Source organism: Phyllostomus discolor, chromosome 8 (assembly GCF_004126475.2).
Source record: "Phyllostomus discolor isolate MPI-MPIP mPhyDis1 chromosome 8, mPhyDis1.pri.v3, whole genome shotgun sequence".
Classification (NCBI taxonomy): domain Eukaryota; kingdom Metazoa; phylum Chordata; class Mammalia; order Chiroptera; family Phyllostomidae; genus Phyllostomus; species Phyllostomus discolor.
In genome coordinates, this window is record NC_040910.2 from 84,093,293 (window position 1) to 84,120,099 (window position 26,807).

Consider the following 26,807-nt stretch of genomic DNA (forward strand, 5'->3'; position numbering starts at 1 on the left):
CCTGCTCATTTGAGTATCATCCAGGAGGGTGTCCTACTGGCTCAGTCATTAAGAAGGTGCCAGTCTGGATCATCTCTGTGATTTTCATCTAAATGTTTGGCAACAGCCCTCGGTGGCTTTACAGAGGGTTTGAAGAAGAAGTGGTCCCTAGAATGCAGAGCTGGCGCGGACAGCTTGAACAGCATCCATGGCTGTGAGCCCGGGTCACCTCAGGTGAGCGTGTGCTGACGGCACGCCGAGTGCTCTGAGTGGAGCACAGCTCCGGACCATGTTTTATGCAGTTTCACTCACATGTACTTGTGCTTCCATGAGGCCAGCCTGCCCAATCCGTGCGGGGCTGAGTGATGAGCCCTCTGATTAATCCACTTAAAGGATCTGCTGCAAGCAGAGCCTGGGAGGTCTTTCATCAAGAAAAGCAGTCGACCTAGTCCAGCTGAAGTCAGACATTATTTCTTGTCAACGATCAGAGCTCCAGAGGAAGCTCTGTCTTCTTAATCACCAGACTATCTTGCTGTGGTGGGTTCTGTAAGGAGGGAATTCTGGAGGTCTGTCCTGAACAGTAGATTCACTGTTCAAGAAAACACAAGACAAACTGAAGTATATAAAATAAAAAAAGCTGACTAACTGAAATATATTTAGAAAATAAAATGAAGAGGAGTTCTGTGTTCCTGAATAGAAAGTTTGTAGACAATTAAGCTACTCTTTTCAAGTTTATAGCTTTAATAACATTCCAGTTATTGCATTAAGTGACTTGAATGAATAAAACCGTAGAGTGGGCCAACTTAGTAATAGGGTTTAAAGACATGCACACAAGGCTGCAAGAAAAACACACGGAACAGGCCAAGTAACAACATGTATGGCTCAGAAATGGCATCACTCTTAGATATTCTGAGCGTTCCTCTTCTCCCTGTCTCTTGAATTGTGGGTACAGTGGCCCCGTCTTATCCACAGGGGATGTGTTCCAAGACCCCAAGTGGGCTCCTGGAACTGCAGGTTGTAGTGAACCTCTATATATCATGTGTTCTTTCCTATGCACTACATGCATGTCTCTGATGAAGTTTAATTTGCAAATTAGGCACAGCAAAAGATTAGCAACAATAACTATAATGAAATAGAACGATTATACTGTAATACAGGTTTGTAAAGGTGGTGTCTCTCGGTCTCTCTTAAAATATCTTATTGTACTTTACTCGCCCTTCTTGTGATGATGTGAGATGGTGTAGTGTCTTATTAAGGCAAGGACTTTTTTACCTTAAGGAAGTACTTCATGGCTTCTCTTCAGTGTCTTTGAGTTTCTAGCATCACTACTCTTGTGATTTGGGGCCATGATGAAGTAAAATAAGTGACTTGAACATAAGCATTGCAGTACCGTGACTGTCAGTCTGATCATTGAGATGACTGTTAAGTGATTAGCTTAGGCGAGTTGTGTACATAGTGGAGATGCTGCAGAAGGGGATGAGTCACGTCCCAGGTGGGGCAGAGTGGGATGGTGCGAGATTTCATCACACTGCTTAGAATGACAGGCAATTTAAAACTTAGGAAATGTTCTTTTCTGGAATTTTCCATTTATTATTTTTGGACTTCAGTTAGCCTCAGGTAACAGAAACTGCAGAAAGAGAAATTGCAAATAAGGGGCGGGGACCGACTACTGTACATGCAGTGTGTTTCCTAAAGAAGGAGTGGAAAAAGCTTTGTTTCAATTGCTTCCTTAGAATGCCCTATTCTGGAGTGTCAGATCATCAGGTAGTAGCATTACTGTTATTAACAATAGCGACCACCTCTAGCAGATGTCATGAGACAGAGGAATAAAACAGACCGATAAATGCTAGCCAGTAGCTTTTTTATTAAGTAGAAACTGAAGAAAAAAAATAAATATCATCTACAAGAGGGAAGCTAAAGTATTTCTGTAGTCTGTGAGGAAACTATGTACGTTTATTTGGGCAGCTGGCATGTTTTCAAATATACGAGAGTCGACTTTATGAAGCTGGGGGCCTCTCTTGTTTTGAAGACAATTTAGAATGTGTCTTCTTGATGTTGGCCACTTAGAGATTTCTAAATCAACCACAGATGTTGTCCTGTGTCCCAAAGAGACTCATGGAATGCCAGCCTCATGAGATATTCCTTAAAATAATAAAAGGGGGAGAAAAGGTTCTGGGATAGAATAAGTTTGGGAAATTACACATATTATATTCCCCTTTGACAGAGTAATGATCCTCACTTATCATTTAGAGGCTCCGGAAATCCCACAGAGAAGGAAGTTAACATTATTTAACCCTGAATTTTCCCAGCACTTTTAATAACTTTACCGAGGTACAGTTGGCACACAGGACACTGCACACGTTTAGTGGGTACAGTGTGTGCACCTGTGAGGACATCCTCACAGCACATTCCTTTGTATTGCTGCTTGATCTCATTGTGTGGGTGTATCAGGTATCTTTGTCCATTCACTTACTGATGGGCATTAGGTCGTTTCCGGTTTGGGGGGTCACAAACAAAGCTGGAGTGAACATTCACACATAAGTCTCTGGACATACGCTTCATGCTCTTTTGGATAAATACCTAAGTGTGGAATGGCTGGATCATAGGGTAGGTATATGTTTGAGTCGATACAAAGCTGCCAAACCATTATTCCAAAGCGGTTCTGCTATTTTGTTTTGCAGTCAGTGATATATGAGAGTTCCAGTTCCTCCACACCCTCACCAACACTTAGTACCTTCATTCTTTATACTTGTCGCTTAATAGGTGTGTACTGGTATTTCCTGGTGGCTTTCATTCTCCCTTCCCCAGTGACTAAGGATATTGATCGTCTTTCCAGGTACTTATGTGTCATCAGCTCTGCCTCCCCAGCTCAGGGGGCCTCCCGGGTTCCAGCTGAGGTCCCTCTCCTGGCTCTGCATCCTGGGAACTCTCTTAAGGTGCTGAGCTGGGAAAACCCTTGGGCTCACTCATTTCTTTTCCCTTTCTGAGATCACTGCCTTGTATTGCCCACCAGTCACTTGAAAATGATGTTTTGTATATTTTGTCTGTTTCGTTTTGGTACTTTCAGGTGGGAGGGCAAATCCAGTTCCTGTTCCTCCATCTTTGCTGTAAACAGAAGCTTCTAAACATATTTTTAAGTTTATCTGACTATGAAAATTAGTTTTTCTTATCTGGTTTTTCTTTAAATCTCGTAGAACTTTAGTTCTGTGGAACACATATTGGCAAAGATGAGATCATAGTTAATATCCTGGTCAAGAGCCCTATGACCATAATTAAAGGCATAGCTGATTTACCTGAATGATTGTCACAGTGCTACTTCCCTGCGTTCTCACTATGTGCAGTGTATGCAATTGACTGTTTCATCTTTGCGTGTCAGGTTTATAGTTGAGGCAGATGACATTTCTTCCATTTTAAACACAAGGAAAGTGTCACACATTTTTAATGAATATCTATCTGTCATACTCATCTGCAGCGGATCTTGGTCTAGAAATATCTTTTCACCTTTATTCTGGTCACGTTGAAACCTCCAAGGGATGTTCCACTGTGTATTGGAACTAATATGGATTTTACCTCTCATCCATCATATTGCGAATGAATGTGAACTTCAGAGATGCAGAATTGATGCAATGACTTTTCTATTTCGAGGCTTAAAATTTCCAACAGTTGTAGGATAAAGTCTGAAATCCTCGGTGTGACACAGAACTTTTATTACCTGTCTCAAGCCTGTCTTTACAGTGTCATCTCTGCTTTCTCCATGACACACCCTGCATTCTAGCCCCATGGAGCCACTTGTGGTTGCAGAAAGAGTCCCTTGTTCTTTTACGTTTCCTTGCTTCAAGAATTGTTCCTTCTGTCTAGAGAACCCCTTAAACTTCAAGATGGTTCGGGCCTCTTTTCTGATCTTAAGACTCCCTGGACTTTGCAGGCAGAATGAAGCACGACTTTCTTGCTACTGTAGTGTCTCAGCAAACCTAACACCATCCTTACCATTTTGCATTAAAACCCTCTACATACCCCTCTCCCCATCCGCCAGACATACTAGGCAGTGAGTGTTTTGAAGACAGTGACTTTGTGTGTGTTCATCCCTCCATTTCCCACATGCCTCAGACAGTGGCTGGAACTCAGGGGCCCCCTCAAGACCCTATTTTCTCTCCAGTGCAGACATAGCTTGTCAAAAAATCAGCAAACATAGGCAAAGCCTCCTGAGTGTGCCCGCCACTGTCAGATGACTGGATGAATCGCAGAACTTCACCAAGTCTCTGCTTCACACAGTGCTTTTCTGCGGTCAGCGCAGCATCCATGTGGGATCCTCACGCAGACTGCACTCTGTTTCGTCTGGGTTGGAGCTTTGGCTGCATGGGGTCCGGGTGTCTGTGGCCTGTTTGAGAAGGACAGCTGGTCAGGGCATGGAAGCCTCCTGAGTTGTCTGAGCTGCTGATCCCTTCAGGCCACGTGTCCCTCCCTTGTCAGTTTCTCCCAGAGAGGGTTCAGCTTTGCTGGGTTTTATGTTAGAGTCTCTCAGTGGCTGTAAGTTCTGCAGGATGAGGTGGGGTTTGGTTGTTGTTAAGATTTGTTTATGGTTTTGAAAGAGGTGGTGCATGTTGCTCTTGATCACTGTGATTGTTCAGCAGAGAATATTTGTTCCATGTTTGAATAACACTTTAAAGAAGACTCCTTCTTCTGCACTGTCTCCCCAAAGGAAGGTCATCTTTCTCTCACGGTTCTCAGGGCCAGCCAAGCTGCAACAAAATATGATGGTGTAAAGAATATTAGAATATGTTTTTCCCCCTTTTTAATGGTAGAGATTTAGCGTAACCACAGTGTGATGCCACCCTATCTCTAAAATATTTTAAGTACTTTTGCTATAAACGTACTGTTCCAAATCTACTGTTCTGCCCTTCCACAGAGATCATCATGCTTCCGTGCATTACTTTTTTAGACCTAAGTAGTAGCTGATATTGAAAAGTGTAAGTGGTTAATCCAGAAAACTGTAAACTTTCTATGTGTACCTTAATTTTTCATTGGATTTAAATTTCAAGTCTAGGGGAAATTTTTAAGTACAGTATGAAGTGAACTTTGCTTTGCTCCGAATTTGGTGTTGATTTCCTAGTTATGGGATCAGAGTCAGCTGGATATTAGCTCCAAGATGTGGGGGGAGGGTGGGGTCTCGGTGGCCAGAAGCCCGTTCACACAAAGCCCCCCCCCCCCCCCCCCCCGCCCACCCCCATGCCTCCGTCCCTGCAGCCCTTTGTCCCCAGGGCAGGAGTCAGTAACCCAGGATTCATTGATAACTGCTTGGAGTTGCAAGGAATGTTAGTGAATGTGTATGTTCTTCTAAGGAGATGGCGAGTACCTTTCATCAAATTCTCTAAGACATCTGTAATCTTAGACACAGTTAAGAAATCACGTTTTAGGGACAAGATGTGGGAGTCATGTGGGGAAAGATGAAAGCTCTTATTTGTTTGGCCCCCTACTGATCGGAGGCAGCACTCACTGGTGGGTAACCCTGTCCTCCACTCTCTGCCTTTGCTCTTGGAGAGTGACTTCTGGGAGGCTGGGGTCAAGGCGATACCACATGGGTGGAGCCAAGGGTATAAACACAGGAGCCATGAAACCATGACTGGGTGATCTCATTAGAGCTCCTATTTCTCAGACACCGTCCTCCAATCTGAAATCTCTGAGGTTGTTGTTATGAGAAGCTAAGTCCTGATGTTTTCAGGAGCCGTGTTTGGAGACAGGAGCCTTCTGAGGATCAGCTCCAGAGTGCCAAGGATTCAGACTATCAACAAGTACCTCTGACAGACCCCAATCCAAAGCAGAACTCTTGATAAATGGAATGCAATTTTTTTTTAGTCCCAGGACCACCATGCTGTCAGTGATAGATGAAAGAACCACTGAGAAATGTTGACGTTCAGCATTCTCAATTTATCTTCCTAATAGAAATTTAAGGAGCACCAATACAGACCATTTAAGATGCTAAGAATGCTTAGAACAAATTCATTATTAAAGAAGAGTAGAAATTACTTTAACTTGTTTGCACAGGAGGACTGCAGAGTTACCCAGTGCAGAAGGGTTTAAAAGTGAGAAAGAAACTGGAGTTGCTAAAAACAGAAAGAACAAGAGAGACCCCTACCCTTGTATTACCTCGAAATGCCACTGCTGCTCTGTTGCGTCCACACCTCTCAAGTGGGCATTGTCTCTGTGGACTTGGAAGGGATATTTCTGTGCTCAAGCAAGGGTGACTGCAGTAGCACCCCCCGCCCTGAGCTATTTAGGAATGGATTTTAGAAACAAATCAAGATCCACATGTGATTCTCTCATGTGTCTACATGAAATGGATGAAAGAAGCAGCTCAAGAAGCCCAAGTTTGTCTCATTCCTCCAGGAAAGTGGAAGAAGCATTGGTGAGAAGACCCCTCCTGCCTTCAAGTTCCTGTTTCTCCACCAGCTTTGTGCTCTTCCCTGCTTTCCCCTGAGATTATCCGCCTTTTCTTCTCTGCAGTAAGAACCCCTCCAACCCCAGAGGTTTTATATATGACTCTGCCTTCATTTTTAAATGCTGCTGGTGCAAATACATGAGCAGCTGAATCACCCCATATTGGTTTAATTACATGGGTTTTTCTGTTTATCCACTTATTGCTGTGTTCAGTAAGTGTTTGTTGAGCCTCTGCGTGTCAGGCACTGGGGATGTAATACTAGGCAAACTGACAGTCCACTGCCCTCCTAGAGCTTGTCTCGTACTGAGAGCCCTGGTGATAGACAAAGCGAAGAGGCAGACCGTGTAGGAACCAGAGAGCGACGCGGTAAGTGGGATACAGAGCCTGTCCACTGACAAGCCATCGGGCTGTCTGGAGCATGAGAGTGCCGGCTGGAGAGGGGAAAGCAGAAGCACAAGCCCTGAGGCAGGAGCAGGCTTGGAGTGTTCCAACAGGAAGAAGACCCCAGGGCTGGGACATGTGTGTATTGTCCTGAAATAGGTGAAAAAATAGTAACAGGCTGCCTTTTGGCCTGAACTCTCCAAGGGGAGTGAGTATCAGGAGCCCATTCCACAGTGGTAACGAAATCTGATTGTGTGGATGTGACAGTTAATGTGTTGCCAAGAACTCCTTTTCCTGCGAGGGGGCAGCCCTGGTTTTGGAGAGGAGGGATCCCCTCATGCCATTTTGAAAATGAAGAGCCCCGTTTTCAAAATGGCATGAGGGGACCCATCTAGTCAGTGTCCTTGGTGTGAAAACATGAGCTGCCCTATGCACCCTCATCCTGGGCTCTGTCTAAATCCATGTGACTCTGTGGAGTGGAGTAAAAATAATTGCATTTGAGGGTCTAATGCCCCACCCTTCACAGGCGTCAGAGAGATGGGCCCAATTATAAAGCCACCCATAATTTCACTGGTGAGTTACTGTTCAGAGAGCGAGTTTGATGGGTGGGCTTAAGAGGGGAGGGAAGTGGGGGAAAACCTAGAAGAGAGGACAAGAGAAAGAGTGATTAGAAAGATGCAAGTGGTTGATCTCAGAGCCTTTTCCAGCATCTTCCCTCGAAAGCACACTTCTAACACACACCATCTTTACTCAGTATAACTTGGGGATTTCTGTGTCTTTCTCAGATACGACGATCTTTAAAAGTGTGTGCGTTGCTGCCTTTCTTTATTGAGATGATGATGCTTTTGAATTTTGAGAAGGTGATACTTCACTGGACTTTGTCTAAACCAAGCAGAGCACTAACTCACATGCATTTTCTGTTTGCTCACCTCGTCACCGAGGATCTGCCGTGCTGGGTGCCTGGCCGGGGCCAGGGGCTGATTTCATGGCTGTGGGAAAAGGGAAGTTGAAAAGGTCCCTGTAGGCTCTGAGTTTCTGTGACCGTGGCCCCACCAGCACTGTAGTCTTACACACACAGTCAGCCATTTAGAATTTAATAACATGCTCGCTTGGCTCTTCTCTACTTGACTTTGGATTTGAGGTCAGGGGAGGTCAGCCCTGATAAGCATTTGGCTGCTGTCCACTTCTCTCGATACGCATCCACAGCTCTTTATCTATTCCTTATGCAGCCATCCTAACCCGACCTTTATTTCCTCCCAGTGATCTGGACGGCTTTGGACATGGCGAGTGTGACGATGTCTCTAGAGAAAAAAGGAAAACTTCCTCTGGCTCGGCTCGTGTTTGGTCCTGTGTGTGGCCCCTTGATGTTGCCATGGACTGTGTCTGGGCTCACCCACTCGACCGCATGGCTTGCTGGGCCTGACAGAAAACAGTTCATGGTGGACCGTTACCGTCAAAGTCATAGAAACAGGCAGCATAGTTTTTTCAGGGCTTTGGGGAGTTGGGTTCATACCTGAAATCTCAGGGAATGAGTTGCTCCCCTCCTGGTCACCAGGAAAAGTTGCAGAGGGAGCACACTTAGCTGTGTCCCTGGACTTAACTTTGACCCTCCAACCTCACAGAAGGTGGCGCTAATGCAGTAATAATGATTGAAAGGCAAAAGGGGCCTGGCTGGTGTGGCTCAGTGGATTGAGTGCCAGCCTGCCAACCAAAGGTCGCAGGTTCGATTCCCTGTCAGGGCACATGCCTGGGTTGTGGGCCAGGTCTCCAGCAGGGGCTGCATGAGAGGCAACCACACGTTGATGTTTCTTTCCCTCTCTGTCTCCTTCCCTCCCCCCTCTAAAAAGAATTTTTGAAAAATCAGTAAGAAATAAATACAAACTGGGTAATCAGTGGGAGCTGTGTGAGTGTAGGGTGGCAGACACATGCATAGCAGCGGGTGCGTGTGCACGCACACGTGTGCACTGCTGGGAGACCAACAAAGGAAGGTGGATGGATTGTGGAGCATTTGGCATCCCTGGATTTGAATGGCTTTTCCATAAAATTCTGTCTTTCTGTGCCAGTCTGTGGGTGTATGCTGGATTCTTGAATCAGAGGTTTCCGGGGTCCCTCACCCCTCCTCGGAGTCCTCAGGAGGGCAGCATCTATGTTCAAAAAGGTGCCTGTCACCCTGGCTGTTATGAAAGCTACATCTTTCTCCTTTGGCAGCTCTCGGGGACAAGAAAAATGCTCCACTTTGCCTCGATGTAATTGAACTTTAGGCTGAGGTTTTGCCCTGAAGCTTTGTGGGCAAATTCAATAATGATGAATTAAGTGGAATATTTACAGCGTTAATGTGAACAGGACTTAAAATAATGGATACAGTTCACTTAATTACATTCCCCTGGACTCCCACCACTTTCAAAATGTTGTTCCAGCATCTATTCTAATTGCACCAGCATTTCCTTCTCAAAACAGGCCCTGTCTCCTCCTTCCACCTCTCTGCGGTGATTTGCTGTTTCTCCCTTACTGTGTTTGAAATATATTTACCTGCCTAGGGTGTTTTGATTGTCAGGTTCCTCTTTTCTTCCAGTTTATTTACTCTGCAGCTGCGGTAACGTTCCTTAGCTTGATTTGGGGTACAGAGTGAGTGGGCCATGTTGTCAGGGGAAAGAATTGGCAATCGCTGTGTCCCATACTCTACAGCCTTTTTCCTCCTTCCTTTGTCCACAGTTGACTGGCTGGGAGACTGTGGCCGTGCTCTTTCTCCTGGGGAAGTGGAGGGAACGGGGCCCTTGTGAGGTGTGGGCAATACTGTCGGCACCCCAGGTCGCCATCCCCCCCACCCCCCACCAAGCACTTCTGCTCATTTGCCCACAATTTTCTTTCCACTCAGAGTTGTCCCTAGTGGTTTCTTTGTAAGCAAGATTTTGAAGGTTAAAATAGGAGACAGACATCTAAATATTCCCTCTGGACTGGTAGCATCCAGCTCCTATGTCAGCCCGGTCACCTGTAGCATGTGAGTGATTTACAGGACCAAGAATTACCAGGCACCAGACTCTCCCCTTTTTCCCAGTGCCTGAGCTTTGCTCAACATCCCCGTGACAGCCTTGCAAATAGATCCCCAGCTCTTTGTCCTCTGAGCAGCCAGCCTTACTGAGGCGCAAGTTTCCCCATGATTTAGGCACAACATCGAGAGAAGGGGCTGCTTAAGTCTGGGGAGCACAGGGAGCAGAGAGATGTTCCCACGTCCAGCAGGGAATGCAGAGGGGACCCTGGCCTTCTCTCTTTGCTTTGAAGCAAAACCTGTCCTCACTCCCCTGTGCTAGAGGATGCTTTCCTCAGGCAAACGTTTATGTGGTTATTTCTTGCCCGCTGTTCTCTTGTTCCAATGTCACCGTCCTGACTTTATCGTCATTGTGGTTTTGTCTTGATCGAGGAAGGAGCTTGTGGATGACAGGGAGGCAACCCACCTCCGACTGGCTGGAGGAAGAAGACAGAGTGTATGTGAAGAACACAGACTCCAAGGGTGCTGAGACTAGTTGGGCCGCATGGGGCACTGGAATTAGGAGTGCAGTGCTGGCGGCACGTGTCTCTTCATTCTTCTCTGCCTCCTCCATGAAGGCTTCTCTGTTTTGCTTTCCCTCTGCTTTCTTGCTCTGCAGACGTGCTTTCTCAGCTATGCGAGAGCCAGGTAGGGTGACCCCTCAGCTCCTGTGTTGCTGCATCCTCGGTTCAAGAGGACAGTTGAGTCTGAGAAGCTGGCAGAGTTGGTGAGTGGTACCCGCCTGGTCCAGCTGACTACCTGTGGGGAGAAGAGGAGAGCTCTCCTGTACCCCAGGCTCTCTGCACCAGGGAGGCACCCCCCAGAGGTACCCAGTGGGGTGTGAGCAGAGAGCTGGAATACACCCCAGAAGATCTAGAAATCCAGGGGGGTGAGTCTTGGCTTCCAGCTCCCCGCACCTCCCGGACTCTGTCAGCTAGATGAGATCAGCTACCAAACCCAGTATTTGGACAGGAGCAAAAACACCATCGTGGGCATCAGTGTTTCCTGTCCACCTGCAGGCTCCAAGTGACATGCCTCATTGCTGCAGCCTGGGAAGGGGATTGTGAGAGACTTTTGGAGATAATTAGGTGAAGTGTATCACAGGCTCATTAGTAGGCAAACATTTGTTAATTAAAAGGTAAGTGAGACTGCAGAATCATGCTTCAGGCCAACCAGTAGCAACATTATCTTTGGAGCCACTTAGCAGTCAGCCAAAAATCTGCATGAGTGTGGCCAAAGGAGGAAGGAAGGAGGGATCCCTCTGTATCTGGAGGGCATCTGGGGCTGTGTGGGACCAGCTTCTTGGCTGCTCCCTTTGCTTTGGCATTGAACCAAGATTAAAAATGAATGAGTGGTCCACCACAATGCTCTGCAAATGAATGACTTGCCTCCGGGCACAGCATCCTCAGAGGTAAAGGCAGGAATAATCTCCTGCCTAGTGCTGCCTGACCCTCTGCTCCCCCAAGCAATTATCTTGAGACCCTTGCAGGTGGATAAACAGAGTCTAGATAGAAATATGTCTAAATGTAGGATGTTCGGAGGAATTCCAGGTCTCTGCTCATTAGGGAGATGGGGAAGGCATTTCAAAGCATCTGCCAGAATTGACACCGCAGCCAGGGAGAGTTACCCGTGCGTGCACCTGTCTTCAGGATGTGAATTGCTCAGTGTGGTCTGTGGACCTCCCAACATTATAATTGTCTGGAGCACTGATTGAAAATGTGGTTTCTTCTCTACTTTAAAACCATTTGAATAAATGAAGTAGGCTTTTAAAATGTTGCCATAAAAAAGTCTGCAGGTTCTATTAAGCAAAAAATACAAAACGAAAAACAATGTCATTGCTTTGGGAAACAAGCAGCCTATTGCAACAGACACATGTGCTGGTGTTAATGCAATATGTTTTTCTGGAAGCGTCTCTGTGAATCCGTGCTCAGTGGTTGCCTTGGGAGGAGAGACTTGGGGCTAGGGAGGGGCCTCCTAGTTTTCATTTCAGCCCATTGTCTTCTCTTTGCCTTTCTAACCATGCATCTGTGTTACTGTCGTGCTTTTCGATGTCAGCTGAGATTATCTGGGCAGTGGGATTACATAGCAGTTTCTTTTTTTCTCTATGCTCTTTTTGTATTAAGAAAATCAATTTTCAAAAATGCAGTATGAAAAAAAAGAATCTGCCACTGTCTCACGGTACCGGATTCTCTGGGGAAGGAGCGCAGAGTTCTGTATTTAACATGGACACTGACATTTGAGGATCTGGGGGATCAAAGCATGTTGTCTCAAAATAACACCACTTCAGCATATTGATGATTTGCAGCTGAAGACTCTTAGCAATGGCAGGCGCAGGAAGGGCTCTCTGACCTCCTCCTCTTTTCTGCTTAAAAACAGGACATTACATTTCCCATGAAAAAGTTACCCTCCTTATACCAGGAAGGGCAGAGGACCCTTCACCACTTGAGACTCTTAGTGGCACAGAGAAGGCACCAAGAGGAATCTGTGTAACAGATCTTATAAAACAACCGTTATCTTCCATTACTTCCCCCATATATTTATTTGTCTTTCCACACTTTGTCTTCCCTAAAAGCCTAACTTCCTTTCCTTTGTCTCATTACTTCTCTATAAATGTGTTGTTCCCTGTTAAGATGCTACATAAGCCCTGAGTTCTAACTATCCCTTTGAGTTACTCACCACTGAGCTTCTCCCATGCGTATGTGTGGCACATGTCAGTCACCTCTATTTTTTTCTTGTTAATTTAGCTCTTGTCAGTTTCATTTCCAGGGCTCCAGCTGCAGAACCTAAGAGGGCAATGGACAAGGCTCCTTTCCTCCTCTGTAAGAGCCTCGCTGGCTTCTAATCCCAGGTGCTCCGAAATAGACGTCCTGGCAGATGCCAGGGCCTCCTCAGTCAGCATGTGCTGTCTGGTGCTTTCCTGTTACTTCCACTCAGGGATCGACAGTACCAGGGCCCATTTACTGGGGTGCTCACTTCAAATGCACATTCCTGAGCCTCTCCCCAGAGAAGTCTCTGACTTCCTCTTCAGGATGATCAGCTGCAGAAAACTCTCTTTGAAAGAGAGTTTTGTTTGATGCCTCCTGTGATTGGCCAGCTCCATCTGGCTGGTCTCCCTAGTTAAGGTCAGTTGTGCCTAATCCCAGGAGTGAAATCCTGTGTCATCACAGTCCGAGGGCTTATGCAAGAGCACCAGACAGGGGAGTATCCTGGGTGCTGTCTTTAGAATTCTGCCTCTCATGTGAATGCGAAAGAGAACATTTCTGTGTTTCACATGAATGCGGTATTTACCGTAGATTTTTGATAGATACATTTTGGTAGATACTAAAGGTAATTTATTTTCATCCACAGTAGTTTGCAACTGTGCTCTGAAGTGAGTATGGCCTAAAATACTCACTTCTTATGCTTTATTTCTCTGGTTTAAATATTAAGGTTATACGAGCCTCATCCAGAGTTGGAGAGTTCTCCTTCGTCTGTGTCTCTTCCTCCTCTTCCTTCCATTAATTCTCTGGAATAGTTAACACAGGATTATGATTATTTGTTCCTTGGTAATCGGATAGTGTGGAGGAGGAAAAAAACTTTACTCTCTTATGTTCTGTGCCTGGAGACTGAATTAAGCTGAGAAAAGATTAACAGGAGGAAAGCACACACATTTTATTTTAACTTTATATGCATAAGGGCACCACACAAGAGACATGAAAACTCAAAGAAGGTCAAGAGCTTATATTACCATTTTAGTAAAATGAAATAAATTGTGAAGAAGTGACTAGGCAAAGAAAAAAAGATTTGGGCTTCTAGGGACCATAAATTGTGGGAAGGAAATATACAGGAGAAACTAATGGTAGAGAAGGGTTATTTAGTAAGATTTGTTATGCAGACCTGGGTCATTGCTGGATTTTCCTCTTTCTGGTAGAGGGAGGAGAGCACCTTTGCAAAGGAAAACTTATGCCCTGCTTTTAGGCAGAAAGGGAGGGCAGAGAGTTCCTCCCATTTCTGCTGTTCCTCATTTGCTTTAAGCCCAAAGTAATCCTCATGGCAAACGGTGTATTTGGGGTGGCATACTCGGATCCCCTTCGGGAGACCTCACCAGTAAGATCATCTTGCACATGTGTGTATACGTGTGTGCATGTGTGGTTCATTCAACACACCAGAGGCCATTTACTTTGAACTTGTGCTGTGGATGTTGGGATGGCCTTGTCCAAGGGTAACACTGGTGCTCCGTGTTTTATATTGCTGTTCCCTGTGCACTCTCTTCCCTTTCGTATGCTTTATTGGGTTTCTGTATCTTCCTCTTTGTTTCCTCACCCTTTATTAGTTTGGGAGTTTTAAACTCAGTTTCTTTTTTGTGGCTACATTTTCTTTTTTTTTTAAAGATTTTATTTATTTTTAGAGAGAGGGGAAGGGAGGGAGAAAGAAAGGGAGAGAAACATCAGTGTGTGGTTGCCTCTCACGTGACCCCCACTGGGGGGACCTGGCCTGCAACCCAGGCATATGCCCTGACTGGGAATTGAACCAGCGACCCTTTGGTTTACAGCCCATGCTCAATCCACTGAGCTACACCAACCAAGGCCCTTTACTTTTTTAAAGTTGCTTTAATGATGTTCAAAGTTAATCTGTATCTCCTACCTCCTCCCAGCAATCTTTTAGGACCTTAGAGTGCTTTAGCTTAGTTCACTCCCATCATATTTCATGTTTTTATTTTCCTAATATTTCAGTTCTACCTCTGTTTGATGCCTCCAAATTAGTCACCAGTATAGTTATTGTTTTTTAATGGACTTTATTTTTAGAGCAGTTTTAGGTTCACAGCAAAATTGAATTGAAGGTGTAGAGATTCCCTGCATACCCCCTGTTTCCAGTCATTCATAGCCTCCCCCATTATCGGCAGCCCCCACTAGAGTGATACATTTATTACAGCTGGCACATCATTATCGCCCAGAGTACATAGTTTACATTAGGAGCCATTCCTGGTATTGTGCATTGTATGGGTGTAGACAAATGTATAATGACATGTATCCACCATTACATTATCATACAGATTATTTTCACTGCTCTAAAAATCCTCTCTGCTTCACCTGTTCCTTTCTTCCTTACCCTACTACCTGGCAATCACTGACCTTTTTGCTGTTTTCCATAGGTTTGCCTTTTCCAGAATGTCATTTAGTTCAAATCATACAATATATAGCCTTTTCAGATTGCTCTCTCTCACTTAGTAATATGCATTTAAGGCTCCTCCATGTCTTTTCATAGCTGGATAGCTAATTTCTTTTTTAGTTCTAAAAAATATCCCATTGTCTGGATGGACCACAGTTCATTTGTCCATTCACTTACTGCAGGGCATCTCAATTGCTTCCAGGGTTTGGCCATTGTGACTAAAGCTGCCGTAAACATCCATCCGTTCAAGGTTTTGTGTGGACATCATTTCAGGTTGGCATTTTCCTCGTGCACACAGACAGTACAGACTGAGAACTCTGACCTGTTCAAGGTGAAAGCCCATGGTTTTTATTCTTCAAATAGTTTTTTTTTTCCTCCAGAGACTAGGCAGGAACATATGATTATCCCTTTTGTCTCTTTGTGATGCTGGATGGATTTTTTTTTCTTTCTAGTCTACCCTTCCCCAAAGGGACGCTGGATTTCACTCCATGAATCTTACATTTATAGAATGTCATGTCCTGCCGTGGTGGCCCACGGCCTCACCTTTGCCCCAGGTGGACAGTAATGCCCAGAGCCTGTGCAGGGGACCCTTGTTACTCCTCAGGCAGCTCCTGAACTGGTGTTTAGGCTCTGACTTACTGCCTTTTTATCGATAATAGTCCCCTGTCTTTGCTACAAGCTCAGCTCTGCATTTTAAACCCCTTTTTGTTTATTTCCTCCATCATTTCTCAGTGTTCGTGGAGGGAGATTTGAGTTTTATTGTAATCTTTAATCTTGCTGGAGACAGACATATCTCTAGTAGAAATTTAAATTTGCAAAAACATTTGTGCTTACATCTTTTCTTCAGTCATTTGCCAGGCCGCCGTGTCCCAGGTCCTTCCTGGCAACATTCTTCAGTGTCACTTCCTGGGGCTTCACGATCTTGAATCTTTTTCCAGACTCATGACTTGACATTTCCATCAATTTGACAATAAAATGAAAATACAAACAAATGTTCTTGATCACCAAGACTGATTGATGTAAGAGGCAGGCTAGGACTTTGGCTAAGCTGTTAGGCAGAAAGGGGATTTTCGAGGGGGGCTAATTTTGTAAGTGGCGAATTCAGTTGTGAACGTTTTGGGGTCGTGAGTGCATTTGCTTTCCCGCACCGCCCTGCGTCTCGGAGGAGGCCTGCCTTGAGAGTGAGGACCTAGCAGGCCTTTCCTGTGTGCGTGAGAGAGATTCAGAGCCACGTGCTAGGGCGCCGCCCACTGCAGCGGTAGGGGTCTCCTGTTCACCCTGCCGCAGTCCACAGCTTGTTGGTGAGCAGCAGGCCATTTGGTGACCAGTTTTTGCTGAGCCCAGCCCGCCCTATAAAGGACACATCTATTGGAAAAGCCCACGTCTGTGGGTCCACATTTCTCTAGGGTAGGTTTTGATCTGTTTACCTCAGGATTTTTTGGAGTGCTAGAAAAAAACCATACCTATGCTTGTGCTCTGCTTCTGCTTTGCCCGAGTCACCTCTCTTGGGATGGGACCAAGGAATCTGTCTTTTAACATTTTGCAGGTGATTCTCAGTCATATTACAGAGTGAGAATATTTGTCTTGGATGCCCGCAGGGAGGTGGTGATGGTGAAGCCAGTGCATTCCTGAGTATTTTGGGGGCAAACAGAATTTCCTTGAGTTGAATAGGCTACAAATAGAGAGAACAGGAGATCTTAATTGCTTTGTGCTTGGGTCTGGTGAGGCGAGGGTCGGGGGAGGGATATTTGGCTTAGTGGTTTATCAAAAGCCTCATCTTTGCAGGTGATTTTTTTGGGGGGTGGGGGAGGAGTGTTTAAAAGCCACTTGGTGACTTGAAAAGAAAGGGGAGAAAGAAGACAGGAGAAAATTTAACTGAGCATTAACTTCCTTGGGGTTTGTGTTAAAACGTTGCCTGGGTTTCAATTAAGCAGAGCACTTTCTTCCCCATCCCTAGTTGATCATGGGTTGCTATGGCAGCGGGCACATTGCTATTTGTAGCCCACCCCACTACCAGCCTCTGGCACAGACAGTCCTACAAGCTCCACTGAGCCCAGACCTGACTTCTCTGCAGGCTGGGGGCTACAGTGGCATAATGTGGGACAGATTTTGGTGGGAGAGGTGCCACTTCAGTGGTTTATGGAGGGTAAATGCTGCACTCTAATGACTTCAAGAAATGTGCCAGACAGCTCTTCTGGGTCCAGCGTTCTGTTCCTGCTCACATGTTTGGCCTGGATTTAGTAGTCATGTGAGGGAAGGTGTCTCAGGTTATCCCACAGGCAGAGGACCTCCGTGCCACCTCCCCTTGGCTCTCACGCACCCAGTGTCTCTCCATGGTTTCCCTTGTGTCCTTGGGTCCTCCCCGAACACTTTCCATGGGCTTTCTACACGGACACTTGTTCCCATGCTCCTGGTCTGGTAAATGGAGGGGATTATGGAGTCTGCCCTCCTAAGAGAGGTCATAAGAAGGAAGAGTATGTTCTAGGCAGAAGGTGATGCAAGAAGAGCAAATGCTGGCAAGACCCCCAAGTGAAGAATCTCAGTAAACAGTCGGCAAGTGGCCTGGACCAGACATACGACCTCAGGAGTCCATTCTTAATGGGTGTTCATTGTGTTTTTCTGAATCCTTCTTTCTCCTCTACTTATGTTACCTAGAGTGCCTGTCACATGTGCAGATTTCCGGGGCCCTGCCCAGGTCTACCATGAGTTCCAAGAATCTGCACTTTAAAATATTTTTTAACGTGACTTTTATAAAAGTTATTTAGGTGATATTTCTTTAACTTTATTATGGTAAGAATAATTAACATGAGGCCTACCCTCTTAGCAGGTGTATGAGTGCACAATGCCTTACTTACTGTTAACTGTTGGTACAATGTTGTACAGCCAACTTCTAGATCTCATTCATCTTGTGGAACTGAAATTTTATGCCCATTGATTAGTGACTTCCTATTTCAAAAATATGGAACGGTGTCACCAAGTTGGGTGTCATCCTTGCACAGGGCCCATGTGGATCTCTGAATCTTTCCAGTTTTAGTGTATGTGCTGTTGAAATGAGCCCAAAAATCTGCACTTTGCTCAGGCTCCCCAAGTGGGGGGTTTTGTTGTCATTCATTCATTCATTCCTGTATGCTCGTGTTTGAGAACTGCTGTGCACCTAACTGTGGCCTGGGCTCAGTCGGGTCTCCCGCTGTCTGCTGCTCACAGGTCTCCGCCACACACTCTCGTGGCCTCAGCTTCTCTCCTCTCTCTGTAATAAGTGCTCCAGTGTGGGTGAGGATAACCACGCCCCATCTGCCAGCCCTGTGGCCTTGCTCCTTTTCTACATTAATGATCATTAACAATCTGAATATCACTCAGAGAGTCACACCTTCTGAAGCCTTCATTTTCAGCAAGGCATGTCTGCTTCTCGCTGAGGCTGAAGGAATGCAGAGTTCTCAGCAGCCGCGTCTGCCCCTTCTCGGAACCTCTGCTAGAGGGCATTGGTTTTCCCACTGGGAACCGTGCCATTCTTTCTGTGTCCCTGGAGGTTGCTCTCTTAGGAACAGTAGGAGAAAGTGTGTGCCCTGCATGGCAGACGCTTCAGCTCTGCCCCATTAAGTTTTGCACCCGGCAGGGCCTCCTTTGTCTCCTGGCTGATCTCACTGATCAGTCCCACTCCATTTAATTTCCCGTGTCTCTTGCTCCTGCTCTCTCAGAACAAGTTCTTTGCTCTGTTAGCTCCAGGCCGCCTCAGGCCGTGCAGATACTCTTGCCTGTGAGTCTTCTCCCTTCTGACTCAATACTTCCAGCTCAGAGAAGAAGGCCCAGGAATTCAGTCTCTGTGCCCAGAGATCCACACGGAGCTCTCCACAAAGTGGATGGGCATCTCTGCACCACGTCCCACTCCATCTGTTGCACAAGGACAGCCCCCCTCTGAAAACACAGTGCCCCCAAATCTTAACTGAGAGTGGTAGAGAAAGAGATAAGTTCCTTGCTGGGAGCTGCATTCTGATGGGTTTCCAGAAACTAATTTCCCTCCTAGCCATCTCCCTTCGTACCCGTGTTCGTGGTCAAACCTAGGGAGTGAGAGGGTGCTTAGTGTTCCCGGCAGTTATCTGTCAAGCCGTTAAGTTTCAGTTTCCAAGGTGACTTTCTAAAAATAATATATATGTATACAATTTTTAAAAATATCAAACCTGAAAGTGGAAATATAGTGGCTCAATGAAATAGCATCAGATATGTAATATACAGTATATAGATCATTAGTATATCTGTGTGTATGTGTGTGTGTGTGTGTGTGTGTGTGTGTGCATCTCTGTCTCTCTGTGTATCTGCCACAGTTTTTTTCTGGGCAATAAGCATATTTCAGGGGTGATAGCGACCTATTTTATCACCATCTCCCTGGTTGTACCATTTTTTTAGGAAGTGCAAACTGGTATTAATTTAGCCTAAGCAAACTACATTAGATGAGTAAATCTACTATTTAAAGAAAAATGACAGAAAAGGAAAGGGAGGAAAAAAAGAAAGTTACTTTGTATTCCAAAGCAAGCTAGATGATCTTAAAGGGCAGTAGCCCTCCCCTTTACTGACAGGAAGTCTCTATTATCTTTAGCAGCAGGTGATCCTTTCTGAAAATCAAAAATGCCAATGTGGAATCTTAAGAAGCATTCAGGACAGGGAGAATTGGGACTTGATGGCACTTGAAAATTCTGCACCAGAGCCCCTCATGATCTAATTTTCTCTCTTCCACCAAGGACCTCCTGCCCCTTTGATTTAATTGAAGGATGGGTTGAGTGCACTGACATGCCGTGTACCTTACTTTTCTGTTTGTCAGTGTAACAGGTTCATCGCGGGGACTGCGGCACGTGCTTTGTGTAGGGCTCAGCGTGCGCCGGCCAGGGAGGCCCCACACCTGCTCTCATTGCCTCCCCACAAGATCCCTACAGGGTGGGCAGTGTTATCAGCCCCATTGGGCAAATGAGGAAAACGAGGCACAGGGGTATCAAGTGACATCCCCAAATATGCATAATCAGGAAGTGGTTGTGCAGGTGGGAAACAGCTGTTTTAAAGCCTGTTACCCAGGTTACCCGTTCCCCAGCACCACTCTTCCCTGCTTCTTTCTGCGTAGTGACACGGGGAGTCCTCTGTGTCATTACCTTGGAGAAGAAGGGAAAGACAGAAGCCCAAAGAGGCAGGGAGAGAGGAAAGTGCCAGAGAGCCTGCCATGGACTTTCCCTTGTCTCCTGGTTTGTGCCTGCTGGAGAGCTGGCTGCCTTCAGCCAGCGTGCGGGCCACCTAGGCTGGGTCTGCCCTGCCCCTGCCATCCACCCACACCCACCGCCCATCCTTTGCTTTGATTGACAGTCCCCAGAAGAGGATTGGGAGAAACTGCCACAGCACCTCATGCCAAATGTGTTGATTATAATCTGTATGTGAGCACATATGTGCATATTCTCTCTCCTCCCCATCACACAACACATACATGCACACCCACACACACGGTGTTTCTGGGGCTTACTGCTGCAGTAGCTTTGCCTCTGTTATGCCTGGTGAGGGACACAGGTGGCTCCATGTCTGAATCACGTTTCCTGACCTAGCGACAACTGACAAACCAGTGTCAGATGTGCCCGGAATTGCCACCCCTGTGCTGCCCTGGCAGTACCTGCATGTTTTTCTCTCCATGTCCCCTCCCTACCTGCAAGTGAAACCTGGACAGAAGTTGGTTGTGATAGGAGTTGATGTGACTTGGGTGCTTGTCCATGGAGAACACCCAGATTGGGAGAGTGGTTTTTCTTCATTACTGAGGACTCTGCCTGTTTCTTGAACAGATTAATAGCATGAATACATTGTTGGGGAAATATTTAGCTAATTAAGAAAACAAACTTTTAGAGAAAAACATTTAGCTGCATTTACATAATGTGTAAGTTATTTGCATCTTAATGATATGCTAATAGATCCTTACCTATAAGCCCATGCTGATTGGAAATGAGCCCAGCTGACCCGTTAACATCCCTTAGGGCCTTGCCATGGCTTCACCTTTCTAGCTTTGTAGGTTGTGCTAACGAAGGGGTTCTTCTCTACCCAAAGGAATGCAGGTGCTTGTGCCCCCTGCAGGTTCTCTGTGGCAGACCCTACATCCTCTTGCCCAGAGGGGGGACTGTCTGCTGACCCTTGTGGAATGCCAGGCCATTGCCCCCACCAATGTACTGGCATTTCTTCCTGGTTAGTAAGCTCATCTGTTGAGATGCCACTCAACCACCTGTCCCATTCCCAAATAGTCCGTTGTCATCCTTCATGTGATTTTCTTGGATCTGAGCAGTGTCTTGGAGACTTCAGTCTTGGTGGGAAAGGAGGGGCAGATAGGGGAGGGGGCCTGTACCCACGTGCACACACTGCCTCTCTTGCAGGCTCCTCTGGGCTCTACCCTCCCTGAACTGGCTCTTCTCTGGATAGGCTTTTGGACAGAGTTGAAGTGCAAGTGACCAAGGACCAGGACTGGCCAGCTCAAGAAGATTGGCTGCTTTCATGGGCAGAGTGGTTAATCTAGCCAGAACCCATGGCCAGAAGACTATTGTAAGGAACTAGGGGTTTGCATGAGCAGTGAGTTTTGGGTGAGAAGATGGACCCAAGTCTGGGGCTGAAGGCCAAGTTCAAGTCCACTTTGCTTCTAGATGTCTATTTTGTTCTGCTGTGAGGGGTGAAGCTTACAGAACTAAGAGTCACCTGAAGCAGGCTAATTACTTTGGGATGCCAGGGTTCTCGCAGAGACCAGGACTGGCAAGGCTGAAGAGCTGAGACTTCCGTATGCAACATTTAAATTGAGCCTGAAGAAGGAAGGGCTCAGAAATCATTCACCAACATAACATTTGCATCACAGAAATCAGAGAGAAAGAAACATTGGCCCTTTCATGTTCAACCAGCATTTGACCAGTTTTTAAGTGGTGATTTATAATTCTGTCCAGCTAGCTTTGATTGTTCTAAACACCAGAAGAGCTCTCTAGAGGCCTGGAAGGTAACTGGTTGTGCCTGACCTTGAAATGATTTGAGCAATAAACACATCTTTTCTTCTAACAGGAAGAAAAGCTTGTGTATGTGTTCTTAGTTCTCTGTTTAGCTACTGGGAATTCTGCGTTGTGCCCCTCTTGACCTCTGTTAGCTAAAGAAAATCAGGAAAAGCACCACTGATGTGGGGAATTTAGAAAATGTGGACTATATTCATGTTTTATTGCTATTTAATGTCGTGTTTCAAAACAGTGGTCAACAGGAAAAATTTGTGTGTGTGTGTGTTCATCATACACGCAGTATACATATAAAAAGGACTGTCAGGATTTTTTAAATGTGGCTAGCTCTGATGGTGAATGATTTTCAGTTTTTCTTTGTGCTAATTAATATTTCCCCTTTTTAAATAATATATTCAAATTTTTGTATTGTCAGAAAATAGTACATTTTAAGGGAAAATAACGCCTTTTAGTTTAGGGCACAGGGAGATGTTCATTACTCTGGGCTAATGAATTTGTTCCTCACTGAGTGGACGTTTCTTGTTCTATGAACAGTCGGAATGTGCTGTCCCTTAAGCTCCTGGGGACTTTCTTACCAAGCTCTGTAAACACTGGCTCCAGAAATAGCTACTCTCTTCTACTCACCAGGGATGAGCAATCATTTAGGCTACCTGTGCCTGAGACTGACCCTGGTAGCAGAGAACGTTAGTGATGGAAGGGGCCAGGAGTTGACCTAATTCAGCTCATTTACAGTTAGGAGAAGCTGACTTTGAGAAGCTGGGACTCTCCAAGGGTTGCACACAGAAAACAGAAGAGGGAGTTGGCCAGAGAAGTCTATGCCATGAATTTCATTCACTTAATCATCTTTCTAAAGGGAGAGGGAAGCCTGGTGATAATTTAATGTGGTATTTAAGGCATTGAAGACATGGATGTCGGGGGTGTGAATAAACCTTCCCCTTAGTAGCTTTCCCTGTTCTTTCCCTCTTTTTCTCCTTTCCTCCTCCCTCTGTAGCTGCTTAGCTCCCGAGTCCCTTGACCATGTTTGGGACTCACCTTTCCCCCTACATTGAGAGTTTTGGTGGAAGGAAGAGCCTGCCTTATAGGATGGAAGTTGGGTTTCTGACCTCTATTGCAGCTAGAGGTGATGATGGCCTGGCCAGTGGTTCTAGCAGGAGTGGTCAGCATTCAGTGCCAGTGACCTAAGCTGGGGTATTTGGTTTCCAGTATTGGGACAGAGGTGCTTCCCCAAGGGTGATATGGTGGCATTTTGTTTGTAGAACAGGAAATTCTGGTCTTCCTGTTTGGGTTCCTAGATGGATTCTGTGGCCTCCTGGGTTGGTCCCATGAGCCCCTGAATACCCTTCCGATGAATGAGTTGGTCTCTGTTGCCCACCACTGGGGACTGAGCTGGAGAAATTCTCCTGCTGACCATGGACATGGGCTCAGATTCTCCTTTGCATCCATTGTAGTCTCAGCTCGTCTGCCTTCTTGTAACAGAGACAGAAAGCAAAGCCTAAAGTTTCAGGCAGGTGCTTATGTTTTCCCTTTTTGTTGTTGCCTCTGGTGATGAGCCTGTGTCTGAGCATCAATTGTTTGAATCCGAAGAGGAAAAAAAGCCATGAACCAGGAAATGTTTATGGAACATTAGTCTCATTTAAACCTTCCCAGTACCACAGTTTCCTTTTAGTGATATGGCCTTTGACAAAAGAAAGATTTTGCTTCCCTATTGTAGTTTGCAGAATATAATGTTATGTGTTAATATTGGCAATACGTATTATAGTGGCTAAGTGACTTAGACCCTACATAGGCCCTGTGTGGACCTAGGGAAGATGCGAGATTGCCTTGGTTTGGGGGAATTTATTTTTCTCTCAATTCTGCCGCTGGTTACATTTTTATGTGATGGTCCATGTTCTCTCTCTCTTTTTTTAAGGGTCATTTTAATTTGATGTAAAGAAATGATGGTTTTTGTTGAGACAATTCAACTACTTTTCACTTTCTCACCTTAAATTCCTTTGTCTTCCCTACTGCGTGTTTGGAAAAAAGTCATATGCATCCTTAGGTACCTAGATGTAACTAAGGGTCAAGTATATCCCTGTGTCTTACCTTGAGGCTCCTGATTGGCCAGAAATGTTTGGACTGATGTAAATTTAGATGAAGAGGCAGTACCTCAACTAACTTGTAGTTGGGCAGTCTGAAATATTACTTTTAAAACTTCAGCCTGCATCAGAATTATCCTGGAGTGCAGATGGGTGGGGTGGGGTGTCATATGGCTTGTATGATGCAGATTCCTGAGTGCCTCTCCCAGAGATTCTAGTTCAGTAGCTCCAGGGTGGGCTCCAGGAGCGGGTGTGTTGGGGGCTGCCCCCACACTGCAGTGGTTGGCCTCCACTCCACACTCAGAGATAGAGTGGGCTAGGCTATTAATTTTTATCCTCAGAATCAGAGAAGATGCGAGAGCAACATTTCCTCCAACAGGAAAGTGAGCCAAGTGACACTTAAGTTAATATCAGCAGTTGGACAGAGCCCAGAAGCAGGTGCAGTTCTCTCGGACACCTCCTTCCCTCACTGGGGAACTTACAACTGTGTAGGTTACTGAGGAGCTACCATCTTTCTGGGAGAGAATGAGTCCTTTGCAAAGATCTTAAAAGCATTAGTGTCCTTTTAGAAATGCCCTTTTAGAAATGAGTGTGTTGGGCTCTTTTGTCTTTTTTTTTTTTTTTAAGATTTTCTTTAATGTAGACAGAGGGAAAGGGAGGGAGAAAGAGAGGGAGAGAAACATCAATGTGTGGTTGTCTCTCATGTACCCCTACTGTGGCCCCTGCATGCAACCCAGGCATGTGCCCTGACCAGGAATTGAACTGGCAACCCTTTGGTTTGCAGGCTGGTGTTCAATCCACTGAACCATGTCAGCCAGGGCTGTGTTGGGCTCCTTTAAAGTAAATGTCATTTTCTGCTGGTGGACCTACTCTTCCCCAAAAGATAAAATGGTCCCTTTCCCACTGTGGTGTTTGCATTGAACACACACATGCAGGGTGAGCTGAAGAGAGCTATAGAGACAGCTCTGGAGCCCACCTAGGACTTAATCTTAGGCCAAAATAAACTAATTGGGAATGAGTTCAGGATGGTCAAATGGTTTTTGTGCCTATAAACTAGAAGAGCTGACCCGGTAGGTGGACTTCTTAATTTTATTGGAAGTTTTGGCTCTGTCGATGGAGAATAGAAATTATTACCTGACTTAGATATTTGGAACAAGCACCATGTCAGTGGGTGGTTTGCTTCACAAATGAGAAATCATCAGGTAATAGTGAAGCCATTTCTTCTGACGTGCATTTAATTTTTACCAGTTATGCAGGTCTGTTTGCGTCTGTGGTGTCACTAAGCAACTGCTTATTCATAAGCAGCAAAGGTAAGGCGTGGTTGGCTTTGGGTACCTGGAAAATATGTACTGGCAGAAAAGACAAGGGACTCAGGCAGCACGTGACTCTCTGATAATCATGTGGCTTGTGGTTATTAGAATGACCAATGGTGATGTCTAGAATAGTTACAAAGATGGTAAATAAGTTTATCAGCATGCTTCTTAAACTCCAGATGCTTCTCTGCCGAAAGGCCAGTAAGTAAGCATAATAAATACTTGGGATTGCCCCACGAAGCTCCCTTGGCCTTTGATGGAATCTCTTCCTGCCCTGACTTGTGCATGACCCATGCAGTCCCTCCTTGAGAGGCTTTGCACTGAGACACGTGTAGGTGCTCTCCCTGCCCAGAACTTGGACCCTAAGGTAGGCGCAAGCAGCACTGTCCGATAAAACACAGGATACCCAGTTACACTCCAGTTTCAAATCAACAATGACTGCCTTTTAGTATAAGTATAGCCCCTGCAGCTTCTGGGACATACTTGTACTAAAAGTATTTTATATCTGAAATTCAGATACAACTGAGCACCCTGTTTTTTAATTTGCTCCGTCCAGAAACTCCGGTGAGGATCCTGTCCATACTAGATTCTTTTTGCTCTGTGTTCTGGTTGCAAAACCACTGTGTGATTTGCAAGAATCACAGGGTTGTGGGATGGGGAGAGAAGCCAGGGAAGTGGGGGAAGCTCTCATAGACCCTCTGCTTTTGAAAACGGTGATATTTCAGTATGGGGAGAGAAAAGTAGCTTTCGGAACCATACCAGACAGTAGCATAAATAAAACAGATAATTTTTTATCTATTGCTTTATTGATTTTAGACGGTGGGGGAGAGAGAGAGAAGGAGGGAGGGAGAGAGAAATGTCAGTGTGAGAAAGAAACATTGATCAGTTGCCTACCACATGTGTCCTGACTGGAGCTCCAATCTACAGCCTAGGTGTGTGCCCTGATCGGCAGTCAAACCCGTAGCCTTTTGGTGTACAGGACAATGCTCCAACCAACAGAACCACTTGGCCAGGGCAATGCATGTTTTTTTTTTTTTTTTTTTCAAAGACACCATGCTGTCTTGAGGAATCTCAGGGAGGGACTTAACCACGGAGGCTGAAACTCCAACTTGACCAGGGGGACACAGTGGTCTGACTAGGAATTGCATCTGCAGCTCCCAGCTGGGCCTCGTTAGCCACTGACAGGTGTGAGTGGATCACACAGTGAAGTTGTCCGAGTCTGTAAGGAGTCAGCTGACCATATTAACCAAGACTTAAAAAGGCCTCATTGGGATAGAGGACCTTTTACAAACAAGGATAAAAGGGCCTGAAACTATGAAAACCCCTCAGCTTCACTTGTAGTCAGAGAAATACAAATGAGAGGAAATAGCATTTCCCTCGTAAATGATGACATTTATTTTCAAATGAGAAATGTCCAGGCTGACTAAGAAGCAGCCTGATCCTGTTGACGGG

At 45.6% G+C, this 26,807-nt stretch overlaps 1 protein-coding gene and 1 non-coding gene across 6 annotated transcripts in view; one reads left to right on the forward strand and one right to left on the reverse strand.

Annotated features, from left to right (window-relative positions):
- SLC39A11 (solute carrier family 39 member 11) overlaps positions 1-26,807 on the forward strand; it is a 324,919-nt gene that overhangs the window by 195,766 nt on the left and 102,346 nt on the right. The window lies entirely within an intron of this gene.
- Positions 17,923-18,027, reverse strand: LOC114504375. Its single transcript, XR_003685152.1, has one exon. It is a non-coding gene; the product is annotated as a U6 spliceosomal RNA (small nuclear RNA).